This window comes from Lithobates pipiens, unplaced genomic scaffold, assembly GCF_037356315.1.
Source record: "Lithobates pipiens isolate NorthernLeopardFrog02 unplaced genomic scaffold, aLitPip1_a1.2 Scaffold_1, whole genome shotgun sequence".
NCBI classification, from domain to species: domain Eukaryota; kingdom Metazoa; phylum Chordata; class Amphibia; order Anura; family Ranidae; genus Lithobates; species Lithobates pipiens.
Window position 1 is genome coordinate 256,684,217 of NW_027507685.1, and position 20,188 is coordinate 256,704,404.

Genomic DNA, 20,188 nt, shown 5'->3' on the forward strand with positions numbered 1-20,188 from the left:
TGCACCTCAACCCTATGTATTGTGGACCTATACCAGTCCTTATGGAATAGCAGACTGTACCTCACTCAACCCTATGTACTGTAGCACCCTAGACCAAGTTACCAGTCCTTATAAGGACCTTTGTGGAACAAGTAGGTTGTGACTGATTAGCAGACTGTACATCAGTCCCTATACTGATGAAGGACTACTGCAGTATAGGGCAGCGGTCAGCAGTAGTGCACCTCAACCCTATGTATTGTGGACCTATACCAGTCCTTACGGAAAAGCAGACTGTACCTCACTCAACCCTATGTACTTTTGATTTTCTTTCCCTGTTCGGCTCTCATAGACTTCAATGGAGTTCGTTGTTCGGGTTAGAACTTTCCCCTGTTTGGGAGTTCTTCTGAATACCGAACGGGGGGGGGGGGGGGTTTCGGCTCATGTCTACCTGTAACATAGCGTTGGCAGGACAGAGGGCAAACATGAGGGAAAATTCTGGCAAATCAAGGCCAGTTGGTATGTAGGCCATTGTTAGCTCCCCTAGCATATAGATTGACCCAACTCCTGTAACTCTCGCTTTTGCCAGTCAGCTTGGTACTACATGCAAAAGTGGAGAAAACTGTAAATGAAGGCATGAGAAATATAAAAAGGCCAGTTGGTATGTAGGCCATTGTTAGCTCCCCTAGCATATAGAGCAGTGGTTCTCAACTCCTGTCCTCAGGGCCCACTAACAGGTTTGCAAGATAACTGAAATACATCACAGGTGATATAATTTGCTGCTCAGTGATTGCAGTATTCTAGTCTGCATCTCCCCCAGGGTAATACTTAAAACCTGGCCTGTTAGTGGGCCCTGAGGACAGGAGTTGAGAACCACTGATATAGATTGACCCAACTCCTGTTAGCCCTTGCACAGGCGGTCGGACATTCCGACGGAAAATGTCCGATCGGACCATGTTGTCAGATAATCCAACTGTGTGTGGGCTCCATCGGACTGTTTCCGTCGGAATATCCGACGGACAAAGTTTTAGAGCTGGGCTATAAAACTTTCCGACAACATGATCCGATCGGACTTTGTCCGATTGTGTGTGTAGAGAATTCCGATCGGACAAAGTGCCACGCATGCTCAGATCAAATACCTAGACCAAAGCTATTGGCTACTAGCCTGAACGTAGTCCCGTCGTAATGAAATAACGTCATCACATTACGTACGATCGGATTTTCCCACAACTTTGTCCGACCGTGTGTATGCAACACAAGTTTCGGACAAAATCCGTTGGACAAAATCCCATGGATTTTGTTGTCGGAATATGTATGCAAGACAAGTTTGAGACGACATCCGTCGGGAAAAAAAAAATAACAGGATTTTGTTGTCGGAATATCCGACCTTGTGTACAAGGGCTAACAGTCACTTTTTCCGGTCAGCTTGGCCCCTATGTAAAAGTGGAGAAAACTATACATGATGGCATGAGAAATATTAAAAAGACCAGTTGGTACGTAGGCCATTGTTAGCTCCCCTAGCCTATAGATTCACCCAACTCCTGTAATGCCACGTACATGCAGTTGCAATTTCCGACAACAGTTGTTCGATGGGAGCTTGTTGTCGGGAAATTCCAAACAGCGCGTAGGCTCCATCGGACATTTGCCGTCGGAATTATCCGACAAAACAAATTTGAGAGCTGGGTCTCAACAAGAAAATACGTTGTCGGAAATTCCGAGCGTGTGAAGAAAATTCCGACGTTCACGAAATTCCACGCATGCTCGGAATCAAGCAGAAGAGCTTGAACTTCATTCACGCGTTGTACGGCGTTCTTGACGTTTTCGGAAATTTCCGACAACATTTGCCCGACCGTGTGTATGCAAGACAAGTTTGAGGCGACATCCGTCGGGAAAAAACAAGAACAAAACAGGATTTTGTTGTCGGAATGTCCGAGCGTGTGTACGCGGCATTACAGTCACTTTTTTTTTTTCCGGTCAGCTTGGCCCCCCCCCATGCCAAAAGTGGAGAAAACTATAAATGGAGGCACGAGAAATATAAAAAGGAATAAAGGGAAGGAAGGAACGATTATTACCGGTAATAACAACACACAATTATCAGAATACAATATGTTTTATTATAGTGGACCTTTAATGTTTGGCATATCTGAAAATATCCATCCCCACCAAGCTAATGATGAGGCTGCGTTCACTCGTTATCGGTTACAATGTACGTCATTGACTTAATCATCGTGGCATTGTAAGAGACACATATGACACATCTCATGACTCAGGATAAACTGGGAAAAAGGGGAGAACAGTTAGATTCTTTATCGCGCACATTACGTTTTTTTTTTTTTAGTGAATTCCATTAGATGCCAACGCGCCGCCATTAATTTGATGGCGCCCGCTCGATACAGATGTGGGTATTCTTCCACGTTTCCAGCCAAATGTGAAATGATCTCTCTATCCGCCCCGGTTTAATCAGCTCTAATTGTTCCGGCATTTATCTTATTCGGTGATTCACAAACATTCTTTTCCTCCGCTGGCCTGCGCTTTTATCGTTCTATTTGTTTCTCGCCTCCCCAACGAAGGCGATTGCCAAAGCAAATCCCTCTTTAGAATTTCTCTGTGAGTACGATATGGGAGAGGGGCTGGAAGGCGGCCAGGTGACGGTGCCAGCTACGCTAATCCTTGCCTGCTAAGGACGGCCTGGATGAATTGCAGATTCGGCGGCGTTCGCCTTCCTGCAAGGCAATTGCTGCGGGGAAGCGCCGGTACAGGGTAGGGATGGGGACGAGGGACGCGTCTGCGCGTCACCAAGGGAAGCTCCGCTGTCATTTCTGGAAAACGCACGTTTGAAATGATAACTGTAAACATCTACCTGAAGGTCTTGTGTGACTTGTTACTTTTTGCTACTTTGTTGCTTCCAGCCTTCCTTATTTCATGTATTTATTTGTATTTGTTATAAATAGAACATGTTTAAAAAGAAAATATATACATTATATTATCAAAAGTATTGGGACGCCGGCCATTACACGCGCATGAACTTCAATGGAATGCCAGTCTTATGCCCCCGTACACACGGTCGGATTTTCCAGATGGGAAATGCTTGATGGGAGATTTTGGTCGGAAATTCCGACCGTGTGTAGGCTCCATCGGAACATTTTCCATCGGAATTTCCATCACAGAAAATTTGAGATCCGGATCTCAAATTTTCCCACAACAAAAATAGGATTTTTGTACTCACCGTGAAATCCTTTTCTCTGAGGTTCACTGACGGACACAGCTCCATTAATCTTGGCCGTAGGGTTATTGCGCCACCTTCAGGAGAGGACTAGGCAGAACATGTAATACATGTGAAAAACAACAGAACTGTACAGTTCCGCCCAGGGGGCAGTCCCTCTGGCAATAACCCCTCAGCCCGCTTCTTCCTGCAGCTCAGTTTTTTTCTGCCTAGTGATATAGATTTTTTAAATAAATAAAATATATATATTCTTTTAAATATATATATATATATATATATATATTCTTTTAAATATATATATATATATATATATATATATATATTCTTTTAAATATATATATATATATATATATATATATATATATATATATATATATATATATATATATATATATATATATATATATATACATATATATTATTTTTTTTTTTTTACTATTTTGGCCCAGTTTTTCTTTGATAATAAAAAAAAAATATATAAAAGATATCCATAACTATTCACTACCAAATGAAAATACAATTTATCCTGAAAAACAACAAAACAAGGTATAGTCAAAATTGAGCTTAGGCATTTAGATTTGTTTCACCCATAGGTGTGAGGATTTAAGGAGGAGCCCACTCGTCCATAAATGTACAGTGGAACCTCGGATTGCGAGTAATGCGGTTTACGAGCGTTTCGCAATACAAGCTATTTTTTTTTTTCGTTGTCTCGCAAGACAAGCAGGATTTAAGCCCCTGGGGTGTACAGTACCACATTTGGCCATAGGTGCTGGGGTGCCGGGGATGATCGGAGACACTCGGGAAAACGCTCAGAGACACTCGGTTACCGAGTGTCTTCGAGCATTTTTCAGTGGTCTCTGAGTGTTTCCGAGCACCTCCGAGTGGTCTCTGAGCATTTCCGAGTGTGATATGGCACTGTGGCTGCATTTGATGTGCACAGTGGCTGCGTTTCATGGGCACAGTGGCTGCGTTTCATGGGCACAGTGGCGGAAATTGATGGGCACAGTGGCTGCATTTGATGGGCACAGTGGCTGCGTTTGATGGGCACAGTGGCAGAAATTAATGGGCACAGTGGCTGCGTTTGATGGGCACAGTGACTGCATTTGATGGGCACCGTGGCTGTGTTTGATGGGCACAGTGGTGGAAATTGATGGTAAAGTGAGACTGCGATTGATGGGGTTTTTTTTCAGAGTTTTTCAGTTTGTTTGCGCCCCCCCAAAAAATGTTGAGCACCACCCACCACTGCCCCAGACCTCAGGTGACATAAATATTCAGGTTGCTGATTTGCTACTTCCCAACCCTCTATATTCTGGAATCTTCCAGAAGACACAAGAGGAAGCAAACAAACCTGCAGCCCGTGAAGACCTGGACAGCCCAAATCAATAAACAGCTACTCCACCATTTACAGGGGAGCCCAAAACAACTAAATTGACCTAGCCTGTTCTTACAACCTACCTAGGAGGGCACTACAAGCGGAAGGCACCCCCCGGGATGATTAGGTCAGGCTCAGCAGCTGTGCAGTTCAGACACTGGAGTGGCGTAGGTATGGTCGGGCTCTGGGCCAAGGTGGAAACACTGTGCCCAGGGTACGTGTCCCTTCTGCCCCCTCCCAAATCCATGTCCTGGCCCTGGGCATGGCTACTTTTTCACATAACTACACGTCTTCATAAACGATCTTCCTTTTTTCTAGACAAGTGCAGTCAGTTTCATTCCAAATTGAAATTCGGATACATTTTTTCCTTATTACAATTACAGTAACAAATTTAAACGAATACGAAATTAAGAAACAAACTTTCAGACGAGATTTGAATTCAAAATGTTTTAAAATCAAATTTCAATCAGTTTCAAGTTGAATTAGGATCATTTTCTAATCAAATTCGAATTTGAATTTCCACAGAGAATAAATTAGAATAGAAAATAAAGGAATACAATAGCAAAGAATGGGATAAAAAATAAAAAATAGAATATAATAGAGGAAAAAAAAGAACAGAATAGAAAATAAAGGAATAGGAAACAAAAATAGAAAATAGAGGGACAGAATAGAAAATAAAGGAATAGAATAGTAAGAATAAAATAGAATAGAGTAAAACAGAGAATAATAGAAAATAAAAGAGCAGAATAAAATAGAAGAGAAAATAGAGGAATAGACTAGAAAAGAATAGGATTGAAATGAAAATAATAGAATAGAGTAAAACAAAACAAAACAGAAAATAAACAAAAAGAAAAAAATAGAACAGAAAAAAAAGGATAGAATAGAAAATAAAGGGATAAAATAGAAAAGAAAAGAGTAAAACAGAACAAAATAGAAAATAAAAGAGCAGAATAAAATAAAATAGAAAATAAAGAAATGGAATAGAAAAGAATAGAGTAAAACAGAAGAAAATAGAAAATAAACAAATAGAAAAAACAATAGAATAGAAAATAAAGGGATAGAATAGAAAATAAAAGAATAGAAAAGAAAAGAGTAAAACAGAAGAAAATAGAAAATAAACAAATAGAAAAAAAATAGAATAGAAAATAAAGGGATAGAATAGAAAATAAAAGAGTAAAAGAAAACAAAATAGAAAATAAAAGAGCAGAATAAAATAGAATAGAAAAGAAAGGAATAGAAAAGAAAATAATAGAATAGAGAAAAACAGAAGAAAATAGAAAATAAACACATAGAAAAAAATTGAATAGAAAATAAAGGGATAGAATAGAAAATAAAAGAATAGAAAAGAAAAGAGTAAAACAGAACAAAATAGAAAATGAAAGAGCAAAATAAAATAGAATAGAGTAAAAGAGAACAAAATAGAAAATAAACAAATAGAAAAAAATTGAATATAAAATAAAGGGACAGAATAGAAAATAAAGAAATAGAATAGAAAATAAAAGAAAAGAATAGAGTAAAACAGAACAAAATAGAATAGAAAATAAAACAGCATAATAAAATAGAATAGAAAATAAAAGAATAGAATTGAATAAAAATACAATGAAACAAATTCGAAAGACTATAACCATCTTCTGAAATTCAAATTTCAAATAGAATAAATAGGAATGGAGTAGAAAAGAGTAGACAAGAAAAGAATACAATAGATAAAAAATAGAATATAATAGAATAAAAGAGAACAAATATAACCTTCCTTTGAAATTCAAACTTTGAATAGAATAAATTCAAATTCGAATAGAAAATAAAATAAAAAAATCAAATAGTATAAAAAAAAAGAATAGAATAGAATAGAACAATTTCCCAACATTTGTATTTGAATAGAATAGAAAAGAATAGATTAAAATATAATGGAACAGAAAATAAAATAATAGAATAGAATAGAATAGAAAAAAAATAGAATAGGATAGAAAGAATATAACCATGTTCTGAAATGTGGATTTTGAATAGAATACATTTGAATACACTAGAAAAGAACAGAATGTAATTGAAAACAAAAGAATAAAAATAAAATAATAGCAAATAAAATAATGTAATCGAAAAGAATATAAGAAAATAAAAGAATATAATAGGAAACACAGTAGAATAGCATGGAATAGAAAGAATATAGCCATAGTCCAAAATTCTAATTTTGAATAGAATAAATGATATTTTGAATGGAATTCAAATTGATTCAAATTTTCCAAATTGAGTTCAATTCGAACAAATTCACAAAATCCGAATCGATTTGATATCGTACAAATGAAATGAATTAAAAAAATTAATTAAACTAATTCAACTAAATTAATTTCTGTTAAAAAACAATTCGAAATTAAAAAAAGTTTTTTTCTTTTTTTGTGCTGCGCATGTCTAATTCATTTCAGACCAAAATTCCCCCTTTTTAGTTCATCGCAGAATTATATTTATATTCAAAACATGAAACATACAAACATATATATATATATATTTTTTTTATCAATGAAATATTTTTTTTTTCTCTGCTGTAAAGACAAGAAGTGGTGGGACGGAGGATGGAGATGAGGACGGAGGATGGAGATGAGGACGGAGGATGGAGATGAGGGCGGAGGATGGAGATGAGGACGGAGGATGGAGATGAGGACGGGGGATGGAGATGAGGACGGAGGATGGAGATGAGGACGGAGGATGGAGATGAGGACGGAGGATGGAGATGAGGACAGAGGATGGAGATGAGGACGGAGGATGGAGATGAGGACGGAGGATGGAGATGAGGGCGGAGGATGGAGATGAGGACGGAGGATGGAGATGAGGACGGGGGATGGAGATGAGGACGGGGGATGGAGATGAGGACGGAGGATGGAGATGAGGGCGGAGGATGGAGATGAGGACGGAGGATGGAGATGAGGACGGAGGATGGAGATGAGGACGGAGGATGGAGATGAGGGTGTTGTTCAGGTAGATCTCGGTCTGTGGTAGGGAGCGAGGAGTAAGAGGCGGGTTCCGGCGGCAGGAAAGGTGACATCCATTCTGACAATGAATCATACTTAAAGCTGCCTGTCAGTCAGGCGATGGCGGTCATTTGTCAGCCGCCCGCGGTTATCGCACTTTTTAAGCGGCGCCCATACATTTAGTTAAGCGTTTTGTTGACATGACGGGGGCCATCGGAGTGTAAAATGTTCATTTCCTCAGGATTATTTATCAACGTGAAGGGATGTTGTGACACTGATTAATATATATATATATATATATATACAGTATTTTAATCTTACAAGAGCAAAAAAAAAATATATATATATATATATGTATTTATTTATTTTGCTGTTGTAGTCAGACAGAATATGCTTTGAAATGACTGATACAGCCCATGGAAAAAATAAAAATAAAAATAAAAGATTACATTTTGATTTGTGCAGTGTTCTACTGAATGACTGCCAATGTCATTAGTACAGTGACAGTGCACATTTTATTTTTTTAGCACCGATCACTGTATTAGTGTCACTGGTTCCCACAAAGTGTCAAAAGTGTCAGTTAGTGTCAGATGCCTGCCGCGATATCACAGTCCTGCTATTAGTTGCTGATCGCTGACATTACTAGAAGAAGAAGAAGGCCTCTACTGCTAATGGTCGAAACGCGTCAGTATTTTTTCAGTATGACTATATCATGCTATGTTGTTCATGTATACTTACGGCTGTATAATCATGATGTATGTGCATTGGCTCACGGGCAGAGCTTATGTTTTAACATATTCTATTGCAATTGTATGTAATATTTTTTCAATAATATCTATATATTTTTTTTTCTATTTTAAATCTTGAATTTTTTCTCTGCAACAACAAAACCCCACGGGGAATTTTTCCAAATTTATAACAATTTTTTTTTTTTAAATAAATAAATAAAAATTTCAGTGTATATCCCAAAGTTTGTAAATGCTGTAACTTTTGCGCAAACCAATGATATACGCCTTATTGGGTTTCTTTATTTTTACCAAAATATATGTAGCAGAATACATATTGGTCTAAATTTATGAAGAAATTCGTTTTTTCTTTTACATTTTATAGCATTGTGTTTTATAGCAGAAAGCAAAAAATATATTGTTTTTATTGTTTTTTTTTTTCAAAATCCTCCAAAAATAAATAAATATATATATATATATATATATATATATATATATATATATATTATATATATATATATATAATACATATATATATAATATATATATATATATTATATATATATATATATATATATATATAATACATATATATACATATATATATATATATATACATATATATATATATATACTATATAATATATATATATATATATATATTATATATATATATATATATATATATATATATATATATATATATAATATATATATATATACATATTTGTTTATAGCACAAAAAAAAACCAGTTGTTATCAAATACCACTAAAAGAAACCTCCATTTATGGGGGAAAAGTGATATAAAATGTTTTTGTTTTTTTTTTTTACCAAAAATATATAGCATATTGGCCTAAATTTATAATAATTCTTTTTTTACATTTTTTATTGGATATTGTTTTTGCCACAATTTCACAGTGCCGCTATTAGTTTCTGATCGCCGCCATTACTAGTTTTAAAAAACAGAAATAAATACAAATTTCAGTATATATCCCACAGTTTGTAAATGTTATAAATTTTGTGCAAACCAATCAATATACGCTTACTGTTTTTTTTTTTTTTTTTTTTTTTTTTTTTACCAAAAATATGTAGCAGAATACATATTGGCCTAAATTTATGAAGAATTTTCTTTTTCTTTTTACATTTTTTATTGGATATTTTTATAGTATAATGCAAAAAAATATATATATATATATTTTTTTTTTTTCAAAATTGTAGGTCTTTTTTGTTTATAGCACAAAAAAATAAAAACCTCAGTTTTAATCAAATGCCACCAAAAGAAAAGCTCAATTTGTGGGGAAATAAATGTTATAAAATGTATTTGTGTACAGGGTTGTTTTTTTATTTTTTACCAAAAATATGTAGCACAATACATATTGGCTGAAATTTATGAAGAATTTTTTTTTAAATTTTTTATTGGATATATGTTATAGCAGAAAGCCAAAAATATACATTTTTTTAAAATTTTCCCTTTTTTTTTTCAAAATTGTAGGCCTTTTTTGCTTATAGCTCAACAAATCAAAACCCCAGTGGTTATCAAATACCGCCAAAAGAAAGCTCTATTTGTGGGAAAAAAATTGTGTACAGCATTTTTTTTTACCAAAAATATGCAGCACAATACATATTGGTCTAAATGTATGAAGAAATTCGATTTTTTTATTTTTTTGTTTACAAACATGTTTTATTATTTTTAGTATATCATTTATTATTATGTTTGTTTTATAGCATAATGCAAAAAATATATATATATATATATTTTTTTTTCAAAATTGTAGGTCTTTTTCGTTTATAGCACAAAAAATAAAACCCCCAGTTTTAATCAAATACCACCAAAAGAAAGCTCCATTTGTGGGGGGGAAAAAATCATATAAAATGTATTTGTGTACAGTGTTTTTTTTTTATTTTTACATAAAATATAAACCTGAATACATATTGGCCTAAATTTATGAAGAAATTAGATTTTGTTTTTTACATTTTTTATTGGATATGTTTTATAGCATAAAGCAAAAAATATTTTTTTTAATAGTTTTTTTTTTTTCAGAATTGTAGGTCTTTTTTTGTTTATAGTGTGGTATCACATACGACCAAAAGAAAGCTCTATTTGTGGGGAAAAAAGTATATAAAATGTATTTGTGTACAGTGTTTTTTTTTTATTTTTACCACAAAAAATATGCAGCACAATACATATTGGCCTAAATGTATGAAGAAATTAGATTTTTTTATATTTTTTTTGTTTACAAACATGTTTTATTATTTTTAGTATATAATTTATTATTATGGGGTTTTTTTTTTACATTTTTTTTATTGGATATGTTTGACAATTGATGGGGGGAGGTTTGAAAAATTAATTTTTTTTTTTCTTATTTATTTTATTTATTTTTATATGATTAAATTGTGATTTAAAAATTAAATAAATAAATGTATCACTTTTATTGCTGTCACAAGGAATGTAAACATCCCTTGCTACAGTAATAGGTGGTAACGGGCAGTGTTGGTCATCTTACTCTAAAAAAGTAATTAGTTAAGTTACAAATTACTTCTCCAAAAAGTAATTGCGTAACGCGGTTACTACATTGGAAAAGTAATTAGTTACTCAGCAAAGTTACTGTGACAGGGGTGGCAGCGGTGTTACTTGAGGGGGTGGAAACGGTGGTGTACTTGGGGGGTGGCAGTGGTGGTGGTGTACAGTACTTGGGGGGGGGGGGGTGGCAGTGGTTGTACTTGGGGGGTGACAGCGGTGGTGTACTTGGGGGGGTGGCAGTGGTGGTGGTGTACAGTACTTGGGGGGGGTGGCAGTGGTGGTACTTGGGGGGTGACAGCGGTGGTGTACTTGGGGGGGGTGGCAGTGGTGGTGGTGTACAGTACTTGGGGGGTGGCAGCGGTAGTACTTGGGGGGTGGCAGGCAGCGGTGGTACTTGGGGGGGTGGCAGTGGTGGTACTTGGGGGGTGGCAGCGGTGGTGTACTGGAGGGGTGGCAGTGGTGGTGGTGTACAGTACTTGGGGGGTGGCAGCGGTAGTATTTGGGGGGGTGGCAGCGGTGGTGTACTTGGGGGAGTGGCAGGCAGCAGTAGTACTTGGGGGGTGGCAGGCAGCGGTGGTGTACTTGGGGGGATGGCAGTGGTGGTGGTGTACTTGGGGGGGTGGCAGTGGGGGTGGTGTATAGTACTTGGGGGATGGCAGCGGTGGTGTAGTTGGGGGGGTGGCAGGCAGTGGTAGTACTTGGGGGGTGGCAAGCAGCGGTAGTACTTGGGGGGGTGGCAGGCAGCGGTGGTGTACTTGGGGGGGGGGGGGTGGCAGGCAGCGTTGGTGTACTTGGGGGGTGGCAGTGGTGGTGGTGTACAGTACTTGGGGAGTGGCAGCGGTAGTACTTGGGAGTGGCAGTGGTGGTACTTGGGGGGTGGTAGTGGTGGTAGTGTACAGTACTTGGGGGTGGCAGCGGTAGTACTTGGGGGGTGGCAGCGGTGGTGTACTTGGGGGGGGTGGCAGGCAGCAATAGTACTTGGGGGGGGTGGCAGGCAGCGGTGGTGTACTTGGGGGGGTGGCAGTGGTGGTGTACAGTACTTGGGGGGTTGCAGCGGTAGTACTTGGGGGGGTGGCAGCAGTGGTGTACTTGGGGGGGTGGCAGGCAACGGTGGTACTTGGGGGGGGCAGCGGTGGTGGTGCCATCCTCTCCCACCACCACCTCTGCCTCTTATTGATCCCATCCCCCACCACCACTGATCTCATCCCTACCGTATCCCCCCCTCACCTCTGTTGTAGAAGTGATGGTGGGTGGGGAGGGATTGGATCAGTAAGAAGCAGAGCTGGTGGAGGACTTGGGATGGATCGATTGCACTGCAATTCGAATCGTCAGTCACTTACTTGAATGCTTCCAGGGGTGCCTTTCCTCATGGGGAGAGAGAGAGAGAGGGACCCTCCCCTTCACTCGATTCGTGTCAGCTGGTCAGCTGACTTCATTTTTCAGTGTCCGCCCCACCTCCCTACATTCTCTCTCTCTGGATAGGAGGGGCGGGATGGGGGGCGGTCCAGACAGTCTCTCTGAGTCTCAGCCTCTTCTCAGCTCAGCGGGCGAAAGCCCCCCTCCCCGCGATGGAATTTACGGCCAGGCAGCGCGGCCACGACGGGGCCTCCCGGGCGGTAGATGTAATTGCGGTAACGCCGCCCAAGTAATGGGAACTGAGTTACCATGAGGGGAAGAGTAATCAGTTAGAATCACTCCCTAGGAAACAAGTAAACCCTTTACTGCCTCCTAGTGGTTAACCCCTTCACTGCCAGTCACATTTACACAGCAATCAATGCCTTTTTAATTGCACTGATCGCTGTATAAATGTGAATGGTCCCAAAATCGCACCAAAAGTGTCCGATCTGTCCGCCATAATGTCACAGTCATGATAAAAAAATTGCCAATCCTTGCCATTACTATTTAAAAATAAATAAATAAATATTAATAAAAATGCCATAAAACTAGGGGAGGAGAGACAGATCTGCTGTTCCTAGCGATTAGGAACAGCGATCTCTCTCCTCCTCCAGTCAGTCCTCTCCCCCACAGTTAGAAACACCTCCTAGTGAACACTTAACCCCTTGATCGCCCCCCTAGTGTTCACCCCTTCCCTGCCAGTGACATTTACACAGTAATCAGTGCATTTTTATAGCACTGATTGCTGTATAAATGTCAATGGTCCCAAAAAAGTGTGAAAACTGTCCGATCTGTCCGCCGCAATGTCGCAGTCCTGCTAAAAAATTGCAGATTACTGCCCTTACTAGTAAAAAAAAAAAAAAATGCCATAAAACTATCCCCTATTTTGTAGACGCTATAACTTTTGCGCAAACCAATCAATATATGCTTATTGAGATTTTTTTATTCCAAAAATATGTAGAAGAATACATATCGGCTTAAACTGAGGAAAAAACATATTTGCCGAAAGACAGGCACCGCTGTCTACGGCGCTTGCCCCGTAGACAGCAGCGCACAGGCGCACTGAGCGCGCCACTGTCAACGGCGATATGCCGCGAGTGGCGGCTCCCATGCGCATGCGCGGGAGTGACGTCATCGCGTCTTCATTGTATGACAGCGGCGGAGCAGCGAGACCCCACCTAGAAGATGGATGCTCCGTACACAAGGGGGACAGCGGTGACTTTGCTGGCTCCTGTGTCAGGTAAGTGACACATAATGAACTACTATGCAATGCGATAGAATGCGATGCACAGTAGTCCATTATGCTTTGCCTTTGCAGGGAATCAAAGAGGAAGTAAACCCATCAGGGTTTACTTCCTCTTTAACCACTTACAGACCGGACCATTTTGCTGGTCAAAGACCAGACCACTTTTTGCGATTCGGCACTGCGTCGCTTTAACTGACAATTGCGCGGGTCGTGGCGACGTGGCTCCCAAACAAAATTGACGTCCTTTTTTCCCACAAATAGAGCTTTCTTTTGGTGGTATTTGATCACCTCGCTAGTTTTTATTTTTTGGGCTATAAACAAAAATAGAGCGGCAATTTTGAAAAAAAAACGCATTATTTTTTACTTTTTGTTATAATAAATATCCCCCAAAAATATATAAAAAAACATTTTTTTCCCTCAGTTTAGGCCGATACGTATTCTACTACATATTTTTGGTAAAAAAATCGCAATAAGCGATTATTGATTGGTTTGCGCAAAAGTTATAGCGTCTACAAAATAGGGATAGTTTTATGGCATTTTTATTAATAATTTTTTATTATTATTTTTTTTTACTAGTAATGGCGGCGATCAGCGATTTTTATTGTGACTGCGACATTGTGGGGGACACATCGGACATTTTTGACACATTTTTGGGACCATTGTCATTTATACAGTAATCAGTGCTATATAAATGCAGTGATTCCTGTGTAAATGACACTGGCAGTGAAGGGGTTAACCAGTGGGTGGCAGTGTAGGGGTTAAGTGTTCCTAGGGGTGTGTTACTAACTGTGGGTGGGTTGGGCTTTCATTTAGTGAACACTGATCTCTGCTCCAATCAAATGGAGCAGAGATCAGCGTCACTAGTTGCTAGGCAGAATGGAGAAATGCTGTTTACAACAGCATTTCTCCATTCAGCCGTCCCGTGAGACGATCGCGGGTACACCTGCGGCGATCGAGTCCGCGGGACCCGCGACCAGACTCACGGGGGTCCCGACTGGCACACGGGCGCGCGCTCGCGGTGGCAGGGCGGCATTAAAGATTGGAACGTACCTGTACGCCAATATGCCTGCCCGTGCCATTCTGCCGACGTACATCGGCGTGCGCCGGTCGGGAACCGGTTAAATACATTGTTCAGTTCTGTGTATACAAAGGAGCATGGGGGGAGCTCATGTCCATAATGGGGGTGGTAGTGACACAGCCCCTAATGATCCACAATGGCTCAAAAGTGATATGGCCCAGAAATATTTACAGAATAAAGGTGGATAAAGCACCTGGTTCAGATGGCATCCACCCACGGATCCTAAAAGAATTGAGCTCTGTAATTTTCGAAGCCGTTGTATCCAATTTTTAGGGAATCATTAATAACGGGAATGGCACCACTGGATTGGCGCAGGGCCAATGTGGTGCCCATATTTAAAAAAGGGATCAAAGTCTTTACCAAGTTACCATAGACCTGCTAAATGAACTTCTATAGTCGGGAAGATACCGGAGAGTTTAATAAAAGAAAAAAAAGAAAAGATTACATTTGAATTTGAATTGTGCAATGTTGTCTCAAGTCAAAACGCGGGGGGGGGCAAAGTTTCTAGAGGGCAACATGGATGGAGGTAAGAATAATCTTCAGCTGGACAGTGGAAGATCTACAAGACACTTGACTAAGGGAGGTGCCTATTTCGTGAGGCTCCCCAAAACAACCCAATACCCCCTCTTATCGTAAATAGTTTAAATTGACCAGACGACACATTCTCTTCTTTGGAGTCGAATGGCCATAGCAGCCTTCTTTTTATTATCAACATATGAAAATACAAAATCTTATAGAAAACATAACTTAATGCATATAAATAAGTTTTTACAACAAAACATTATAAACCAAATATATAAATATCTCAGTATTACACATTTTTTTGATCTAGAGGTCTTTGAAGGTAAATTATCATTTCCAACCCACTAGTTGTATCGGTACACCCAGGAACCGCCCCCCCCCCCCCCCCCGCCGCGTATTACAAAAGCTAGGGGACAAAAAAACAGCAACTTCCTTCCAGATACAACCTTCTGCACCATCTTTACCATTTAAGGGAATGGACACCCATATCTCCATATGAGCCCAACTCCCCTAGACCTCCATTATTTTTTAGCACCACCTTCAAAGACCCCACAGACCTAATGCTGCTACGACGAAATAAAGCAACCCTTCTGGCACACCCACCACCGTCAGGAAAAGACCTCCCAACGAAAACAAACGCCCCCAAGACCAAATCCACCAGTACCCATAACCGCAAAAAAGGGAGGGAGGGTGGGAAAAAGCTCCTTCTCCAGCGTTAAGATGGCGCCGACTGCTCGCGCGTGCGCACAAGCTCCGCCCACCTCAACACGCGTCGCCGCGTCACCGCCATCTCACCTTACTTCCGCCGCCTCACGTCCGCCCCCCCTCGTCATGCCGGGCCCTCCCCCTAGTGCCTGTGTCCGGGCCGTTCCTTTATTCTGGTTAGATCTATATTGTCTTTGGATACCGTACCCTATTGTAATATTTTTATTTACTGCACAAATAATATCCACCGCTTATTAATTATTCATCACTGTAGATTTGTTATGCATTTTTTTTTAGTGTATGACGCTAATTAGTATTTCTGAATTATTTTTAGTGTTGATGATCTTGTACACGTAGCACTGTACATGGACTACTAAAGCACTTTATTTTATTTGGAGCGCAGCACCATAAATAGATTTTTTTTTATTGTTCTTTCTGTTGGGTGGTGTTTGTCCCGGTCGGTGTTTGCTGCAACCGAGCACTACACGTTTTTTTCAGCACGGGCAGCGCGGGAATATCTATTGTATCTATCTTCAACATCATAGCCAGCAATTTTTGTTCCTCCAAACATGGTGAGTCCCCTTCCTCAAGAAGCCATATGTACAGACATGCACAATGAACATCTAAATGATTCAGAGGAGGATCGGGAGAAAGTTCTGTGGTCGGGTGAGACCAAAATTGAGCTCTTTGGCATTAACCCAACTCGCCGTGTTTGATGGAAGAAAAATGCTGACTATGACCCTAAGGCCACGTACACATGGGCGGACTGTTCGCCCAACTTTGTTCGTCAAACAATCCGACAAACAGTCCGCTCAAAATTTGCATGAACGGACTTGACCACACACGATGAACGAACAGTCCGCTGAAAGCGTGCGCGATGACGTGAACGGCACGTATGACGGGACGAAAAATACGACGTCCAATACACTGCAATGCAACCTTCGCCGTGTAAATCCTTTCTGAGCATGCGCGAAACTTAGTTTGTCGAACAAGCCTACACACGAGCGGACTGTCCGCTCAAACCAAGTTTCAGCGGACTGTCTTACGGGAATTCCGAAAAACTTTGTTCGTCAGACTGTAAGCTGAAACTGTCCGCTGAAGCCCACACACGAGCGGACTGTCCGCTGAAACACTGTTCAGCGGAAAAAGTTGGGCGAACAGTCCGCCCGTGTGTACGCGGCCTAAGAACACCATCCCTACAGTTAAAGGGATTGTAAAGTGATTTATTTTTATTTATTTTTTTATAAATAACAAACATGTCATACTTACCTCCACTGTGCAGCTCGTTTTGCACAGAGTGGCCCCGATCCTGCTCTTCTGGGGTCCCTCGGAGGCTGTCTCTGCTTCCTCCCGCAGGTGCTTCTCATGTTCATACGAGCTCCCTCGCATGGTGAGAAGCACCTGCGGGAGCGCTCCCGTGATATAGCCAGGGCCTATAGCCTGCTTGCTTTATCACACGGCCCCGCCCCCGGCGCTCCGCGTCAGTGGATGTGATTGACAGCAGCACGAGCCAATGGCTGCGCTGCTTTCCATCCATCCACTCCAGGCAATCAGCGGCCAGGCTGAATGGTGAAAAGGACGTCGGGGGCGAGCGCGGGATTTTCGAGGGGTGAGGTAAGTAAAACGGGGGGGGGGGGGCTGGGGGGGCCAGCACTGTCAGTTGTTTTTTCACCTTAATGCATAGAATGCATTAAGGTGAAAAAACATTTACCTTTACAACCCCTTTAAGCACGGAGGTGGAAATAAGATGCTTTCAGGGCTGTTTCTATGCTAAAGGTACAGACCGACACACATTGAGGGGCCGATGGATGGGGCCACGTACTGTAAAATCTTGGATGAAAACCTTCTTCCCTCAGCCAGAACACTGAAGATGGGTCATGGATGGGTCTTTCAGCATGACAATGACCCCAAAACATACCGCCAAGGCAACAAAGGCGTGGCTGAAGAAGAAGCAAATTCAGGTCATAAGCCTTGTACACACAATCGGAAAATCCGTCGCAATGTGTCCTATCGGACCGCGTTGTCGGATAATCTGACTGTGTGTGGTATGCATCGGAATGTTTCCGTCGGACCCAATTTTCCAACTTGTTGGAAATATTTCCCGACAAACTGGTTCGATCGAACATACTCCGATCATGTGTAGAGAATTTTGATCGGACCAAGTGCCACGCATGCTCAGATCAAATTCCTACATCAAAGCTATTGGCTACAAGCCTGAACGTAGTCCCATCGTAACGAAATTACGTCATCATGTTCTGAATGATCGGATTTTTCAACAACTTAGTCCGACCGTGTGTATGCAACAGTTTCGGACAAGATCCAACGGACAAAATCCGACGGGCAAAATCCGACGGGCAAAATCCGACGGATTTGGTTGTCGAAATCTCCGACCGTGTGTACAGGGGCTTAGAGTGGCCCAGCCAGTCTCTGGACCTTAATCCTATGGAACATTTATAGAAGGAGCTGAAACTTTGAGTTGCCGAGAGACAGCCAAGAAGCCTTAAAGTGGTTGTAAACCCTTACAAACCACTTTGACCCACAGGTAAGCCTAGATTAAGGCTTACCTGTAGGTCCAAGAAATATCTCCTAAACCTACATGGTTTAGGGGATATTTGCCAAAATACAGGCACCGCTGTCTACGGCGCATGTGCAGGCGCACTGAGCATGCCGCTGTCAATGCCATTATGCCGCGAGTGGCGGCTCCAGTGCGCATGCACGGGAGTGACGTCATCGCGGCTTCGTCGAATGACAGCGGCGGAGCAGCGAGACCCACCGAGAAGATGGATGCGCCGGACTACAGGGGACAGCGGTGACTTCGCTGGTTCCTGTGTCAGGTAATGCCGTGTACACACGAGCGAATTGTCCAGCGTACTTAGTCCGGAAAACAATCCGGCGTATAGTCCGGCAGACTTTCTACCGAACGGACTTGGCCACACACCGACACACAGAAAGTCCGGCGTTTGCTAGCGCGATGACGTACAGCGCGTACGACGGGACTAGAAAAAGGAAGTTCAATAGCCAGTAGCCAATAGCTTCCTTTTTTGTACTTGCTTCTGAGCATGCGTCATTCTTAGTCTGCCGGACTAGCATACTGACGAACGTATTGTCCGCTGAAACCCAAGTCCGGCGGAAAGATTGGACTGCAAAAATACTTTCTAAGTCCGCTGGACTTTACGCTGAGAAAGTCCGCTGAAGCCCACACACGATTGAATTGTCCGCTGAAATGCGTTTTGGCGGACTAAGTACAATTTGATCGTGTGTACGCGGCATTAGTGACACATAATGGGCTACTATGCGATGTGATGCGATGCGATGCATAGTAGTCCATTATGCTTTACCTTTGCAGGGAATCATAGAGGAAGTAAACCCATCAGGGTTTACTTCCTCTTTAAGGATTTAGAGAAGATCTGTAAAGAAGAGTGGATCAAAATCCCTCCTGAGATGTCTGCAAACCTGGAGACCAACTACAAGAAACGTCTGACCTCTGTGTTTGCCAACAAGAGTTTCTCCACCAAGTGCTAAGTAGTAATTTGCTTGGGGATCAAATAATTATTTTATTCACTGAACTGCAAGTCCATTTATAACATTTGTATTGTGTGTTTTTATGTTATGTTTATGTTATGATAAAAATGATAGACCCTTCATTTCTTTGTAAGTGGTCAAACTTCCACAATCTGCAGGGGATCAAATAATTATTTTACATCACTATATTACAGTCATCAAGTGGTTATGAAGGGCCATGTTGGATGGTGTGATGCCTCTATGGTGGGTATTGCAATCAAGAAGGTAGAGAGAAGGTCAGTAGCAGGAAATGTTCTACCTTATGGAAGGGTGCAATATCCCTTAAAGCGGAGGTCCACCCTAAAGTGGACCTTCCGCTCATTGGAATCCCCCCCCCCTCCGGCGCCACAATTGGCACCTTTCAGGGGGGAGGGGGGGTGCAGGTACCTGTACATTACAGGTATCTGCACCCACTTCCGGCGTAGATTCTGCAGAAGCTACGCCCCTTTCCGCAGAATCCACGCCCCTTTCCGAAAGTCCCCCCACTGCCTGCTGGGAAACACACGGATCCCAGAGATAGCGGGGACCATCCTTATTGCGCAGCGCGACTCGCGCATGCGCAGTAGGGAACCGGGAAATTAAGCCGAAAAGCTCCACTTCCTGATTCCCATAGCCAAGATGGCGGCGGCAGCACCCGAGAGACGATCGAGAGATCGGCTTCGCGTGACATCGCGGGCGCGCTGGGCGGGTAAGTGTCACTATTTTAAAAGTCAGCAGCTGCAGTATTTGTAGCTGCTGGCTTTAAAAAAAAAAAAAAAAAAACGGCGGAACTCCCGGCGGACTACCGCTTTAAGAAGAGAATAAGTATCTGCAGTAAATCAAATAAAAAAGGAAAAGTCCCCAAACCATTTATTTTTTTATTTTTTACTACAGTAAACACTTTCCCAGGGTGTGATGAAAATT